Consider the following 5,855-nt stretch of genomic DNA (forward strand, 5'->3'; position numbering starts at 1 on the left):
TCCATGGCCTCTGCATCAGCTCCTGCTTTCTGACCTGCTTGAGTTCCAGTCCTGACTTCCTTTGGTGATGAACAGCAGCATGGAAGTGTAAGCTGAATAAACCCTTTCCTCCCCAACTGCTTCTTGGTCACGATGTTTGTGCAGGAATAGAAACCCTGACTAAGACAGATGGGTTCCAGGGATTCGAATTCAGCGCCTCATTCTTAGTGGGTATAAATGCTTGCACCCACTTCAAGATGGTGTCGCTTGTGCCACTGAAAGAGAAGAAGCTCATGGAAGTCAAACATGGAAAGCTGCTGAGCTGGATCATGATGCGGGATTTCACCTCCAGGGGCATTGCAGGAGCCTTTCGGAGAGGGTATGACTGGTATTACACCAAGTACATCAACGTTTGAAAGGCAGCATCTCAGGGATTAGCATGGTCCTGGCAGCCTATATGGTTTTCAGCTACTGCTTTTCTTACAAGGAACTCAAACATGAGCGGCGACGCAAATACCACTGAAGAGGGGTCACAGGAGGGCATTGCATGGCCGAGCATAACTGCCCGCCCCACTCCGACCTAGGAAGAATTCAACTGGCTGAACCTTCATACCCTGACTGAGAACTAGTGTCCAGTAAAAGGTGACTGGTTCACAAAAAAAAACAAAACAAAAAAAACAAAACAAAACAAAAAAAAAAAAAACAAAAAAAAACTTGCACCCACTAGACCAGTTTATAAATGCTTGCATCCCAGGAGGCCGGGAGATGAGTCAGCAGGTAAGGCACTCACCACCAATCCTGAGGACCCAAGTCCCATTCCTGGGACTCCCATAATGGAAGGAGAAAACATTTCTGCAAGTTGTCCTATGACCTCCACATATACTGGCATACAAATGAATGAATGAATGAATGAATGAATGAATGAATGGTTAAAAACTGTTAAAAACGAGCAAGCCTCAAAAGAATGATTTCAGTGTCCATTACAGAAGGGATGGAGGTTCATAAATGTGAGGTCAGCTGTCCAAAGTCAAGGGGGTGGCCGTGTGGGGGGTGAGGGTGTGTGCACATGCCAGCTGTCATCCCATCACTCAGAAGACACAGGATCAAAAACTTAAGTCTATCCTGAACTACATGTTAAGTTACATTTAAAAAGTATTTGACTTTATCTGGATGGGTCATATGTGCCTTGGTGTGCATGTGGAAGCTGGAGGACATTAAATGAGTTGGTGTTCTCAGGGGTCCTAAGGAAAAGTTTGAGGTCTTCAGGCTTCGTATCAAAAGCCTTTTACCACTGAGTCATTCAGTGACCCCCACATTGAGTTCTTAATCAGCTACCTGAGACCTGTATTTTTTTTTAAAAGGCAACCCAGAATAAAATCAACTTGTCTAAGGTCATGAAGCCTGGAAGCATTGGCTCACATCCTTGTCTTAGTAGCGGTTTTATTGCTGTGAAGAGACACCATGACCAAGGCAAGTTATAAAAGAGAGCATTTACCCACGGAGCTTGCTTACAGTCTCACAGGGTGAGGCCATGACCAGCATGGCGGGAGCAACGGCGGCAGACAGGCAAACATGATGCTGGAGCAGCAGCTGAGTGCTCATATCTGACCCAAAAGTTGGAGTCAAAGGGACAAAGTCTGACATGGAATTTTGAACCCACATCTGGGGACACATCTCCAACAAGGCCATGCCTCCTAGCCCTTCCTAAATAGCCCACCAACTAAGGACCAAACATTCAAATATATCAGCAGATGGATGGGGGAGGCGGGAACATCCTCATGCAAACCAGCCCCAAAGAGAGCAAACGGTGAGAAGTTCTGCACTTACCATCTCTGTCTGGCTGCAGCGGAGGCTGCATGCAGTGGGTGAACATGAGACCCGGATCTTTTTCTCTTCTTTTCTTTCTTCCTTCCTTTCTTTTTCTTTTTCTTTTTCTTTTTCTTTTTCTTTTTCTTTTTCTTTTTCTTTTTCTTTTTCTTTTTCCTTTTCCTTTTCCTTTTCCTTTTCCTTTTTCTTTTTCTTTTTCTTTTTTCTTTTTTCTTTTTTCTTTTGATTTTTTGAGACAGGATTTCTCTGTGTAACCCTGACTATCCTGGAACTCACTCTGCAGACCAGGCCGGCCTTGAACTCAGAAATCCGCCTGCCTCTGCCTCCCAAGTGCTGGGATTAAAGGTGTGTATCACCAGTGCTGGGCAACCCGGATCTTCCACTGCTCTTGCATTTAGGGTTGAAATCTCCCTCTATCTTCCCCCAATTTGATCTCACCCCTTCCTAGCCCCTCCCCCACCCACCCACCCCCTTCCACCCATCCAATGTCTATTCTATTTCCCCTTCTGAGTGGGATTCAGGCATGACCCCATGGGCTCTCCTTGTTACTTAGTTTCTTTGGGTCTCTGGATTGCAGCATGGTTATCCTGTAATTTATGGCTGCTATCCACTTACAAGTGAGTACATTCCATGTTTGTCTTTCTGAGTCTGCATTACCTCACTTAGGATGATATTCTCAAGCTCCATCCATTTGCCTGAAAATTTCATGATGTCATTGTTTTTAATAGCTATGTTGTAATATTCCATTGTGTAAATGTACCACATTTTCTTTATCTGTTCTTCGGTTGAAGGACATCTGTGTTGTTTCCAGTCTCCATTACAAATAAAGCTACTATGAACATAGTTGAGTCCTTGTCGTATGGTTAAGCATCTTTTGGGTATATGCCCATTAGTGGTATAGCTGGGTCTTGATGTAGAACTATTCCCAGTTTTCTGAGAAACTCCCAAATTGACTTCCAAAATGGCTATATAAGTTTGCAACCCACCAGCAATGAGGGATGTTCCTCTTGCTCCACATCCTCACCAGCATCTGCTGTCACTGAGTTTTTGATCTTAGCTATTCTGACAGGTGTAAGGTGGAAATGCACAGTCGTTTTGATTTGCATTTCCCTGGTGACTAAGGATGTTGAACATTTCTTTAAGAGAGGGCTGCCAAGAAAAAGTGGTGTAGTGGAGTTTAATCACTCACACCAACACACAAAGTATTGAAATGTGTGGGGAAGTGTTTTAGGGAGTCCCCTCAAGCTTAGGGGAACACCGGTTTTACCTTTCCTTCTTTCCTATTTGTTTGTTTGTTTGTTTGTTTAATATTTATTTATTTATTTAACTTTTTACTTTTTGACACAGGGTTTCTCTGTGTAGCCCTCGCTGTCCTGAAACTTGCTTTGTAGACAGATGCCTTGACCTCAGAGATCTGCCTGCCTTTGACTACCCGGTGCTGGGAGTAAAGATGTGCACCACACTGCCTGGCTTATTTAAAAAGTTTTTTTGTTTTTGTTTTGTTTTTCGAGACAGGGTTTTTCTGTATAGCCCTGGTTGTCCTGGAACTCACTTTGTAGACCAGGCTGGCCTCGAGCTCAGAAATCCGCCTGCCTCTGCCTCCCAAGTGCTGGGATTAAAGGCATGAGCCACCATGCCCCGCTTTTAAAAAGTTATTAATTAAAATTTTTGTTTTGTTTTGAGACAGGTTATCATGTAGCCCAGGCTAGCCTGGAACTCACTCTGTAGTCCATGTTGACCTGAACTCCTGATGCCCCTGCCTCCACCTCCTGAGTGCTGACCTCACAGCTGTACATCCGCAAACTTGAAAGATTCCCGAGTTTCTTCTAGGAGTGGGAAACAGGCACTGTGGGCCTGTGGTTAGGTGATCTGAGACTAGGATGGGACCAGCGACGAGCTCCAGGATCAGGATGCCAAGGGAGGCCCATTGAGCACCGCCCCTGGGGTACCCGGGCTCCCCACCCACCGCCCCCTCTGCCTGCGCTCTGACTTCAGAGCTCCCAGGGATTCTATAAATGGCCAAGCCGCGGCGGACTCGGGAGCCCCGCGAGTGAGTCAGCGCTGACGTCAGCCGCTCGCCTCGGCGCAGTGCCCTGGCCACCAGGGGGTACCAGACCTTGCTGTAGCAATAGCTCTCTTGGTGGAAGAAGCTTTTGGTTATGAATTAATTCAAATTCCACTCTACTTCCTTCAGGCTGTATGACCTATACAACCGACTACACTTCTCTGTTGCTCCTTAGGGTGGTTGGGAGGCATGGGTTGCTACGTTATTTGATGCTATTTGATCCTTAGCCCAATGGGTCTGTCTGCCTGTCTCTCACTCTCTTGCTATCTTTGTCTCTGTTTCTGTCTCTGTCTCTCCTTTTCCACTCCCTCTCTCCCTCTCTTCCTCCTGTCCAGTCTCTCACGGTGTAGCCCTGTCAGGCCTGTGTGTGTGTAATTTATATATAAATTTTATATATATACACATATATACATACAAACATTATATATATACATATATACACACACACATATATATATATATATATATATATATATATATATATATATATATGGAGAGAGAGAGAGAGCCCATAATAACAGCATTGATAACAGCAGTGGTTGTAGAAGTGCAGTGAGTATCGAGCAGGCTATATGGTCACAGGTTAGACAATGCATGCCTGTAATCCCAGCTACATAGAAGGTAGAGAGAGGCAGATTCTAGTTCAAGTCCAGCCTGGGAATTTAATGAGACCGTGTCTCAAACAAGGTTTTCTTTTTTCTGTGTATATATTTGTGTGTGCAGTGCCCTTAAAGGCCAGGCCAGGGTATCAGATCCCCTGAATCTGGAGTTACAAGAGGTTGTGAGCCACCGGATACGGGAGCCAGGAACTGAGTTCAGGCCCTCTGCAAGAACAGTGTGCTCTTAGCCACTGAGCCAGCTCCCCAGCCTGAAAAGTTTTGTGTGTTTGTTTGTTTAATATTCTATATGGCGTGAAAGCAGACATGGGGCCAACTGGGCAGAGAAAGACAATCTAATATAAAAAGGGGGAGCAGGGAGGAGAGTGGTGGGGGACTGGTTGACAGCGTGCCTGGGTGGTTGTCCATGATGGACACGTCAGGGCTGGGAGTTGAGGAAGGAGAATCAGGAGTTCAAGGTCATCCTTGGCTAGATTGCAAGTTTGATATCAGCCTGAGCCGCATTAGACATCATCTCACTCGCTGCCTAAAAATGTTAGGATAAACATTTGTATTTCACTCTGTGTGTATGTGTGTGTGTGTTCATATATATGTGGAGGTCAGGGAACAACTTTCAGATTTCTCCTTCCATCATGGAGGTCCCAGAAATCAAACTCAGGTAGTCAGGCTTGGTGGCAAGTTCTGTCACCTGCCAGGCCACCTCATCAGCCCTTCTGTTCACTGATCTGTTCAGCATCTGGAAGCATCTTCAGTCTACACTGCTTGCTTGCAGTGGACAGTGAGTTATACTTGAAGATTGTCACATGCTGGGTAAGGGCTTGTCACTGAGGCTTGTCCACTGACATGTGTCTCCAACCCATACCAAAATACAAACTTATTATTATTTATTATTGTTGTTTTGAGACAGGGTCTTGCCATGCAGCTTTGGCTTGCCTGGAACTCCCTGTGACCCACCTGCCTCTGCCTCCTGAGTGCTGGAATTAATGGTGTGACCCTCCACACCTTGCCAGATGTGTCCTTTACATATGGCCAGCAAATTTCAGGTTCTTAAAGTGCCATTAATGCATAGAAGATTGATGTCATATCCTTGACATGATGTGGGTAGAGCATCCAACTCCATGGTCCAGATGAGAGCTGTCTAGATCTCTACTTACAGTGTCCAACCAGACCAGCCTGATTTGGATAGAGATAGGGGAGTGTTCGTGGCCCAAGACCTGTTAAACTGGCCCCGCGGGCTCAGGTGGCCAGTGAATGGATATTGGGAAGAGATCCAGGCTATTTCCTTGTTTGCTTTTTCATTTCAAATAGCCCAGGCCGGACGTGGTGGCGCATGCCTTTAATCTCAGCACTTGGGAGGCAGAGGCAGG

The 5,855-nt window shown here is 45.7% G+C and overlaps 1 pseudogene; it reads left to right on the plus strand.

The window, feature by feature from the left end:
• Positions 1 to 236: 236 nt before the first annotated feature.
• Positions 237 to 502, plus strand: LOC110300973 (annotated as a pseudogene).
• The last annotated feature ends 5,353 nt before the right edge of the window (positions 503 to 5,855 follow it).

This window comes from Mus caroli, chromosome 9 (assembly GCF_900094665.2).
Source record: "Mus caroli chromosome 9, CAROLI_EIJ_v1.1, whole genome shotgun sequence".
NCBI classification, from domain to species: domain Eukaryota; kingdom Metazoa; phylum Chordata; class Mammalia; order Rodentia; family Muridae; genus Mus; species Mus caroli.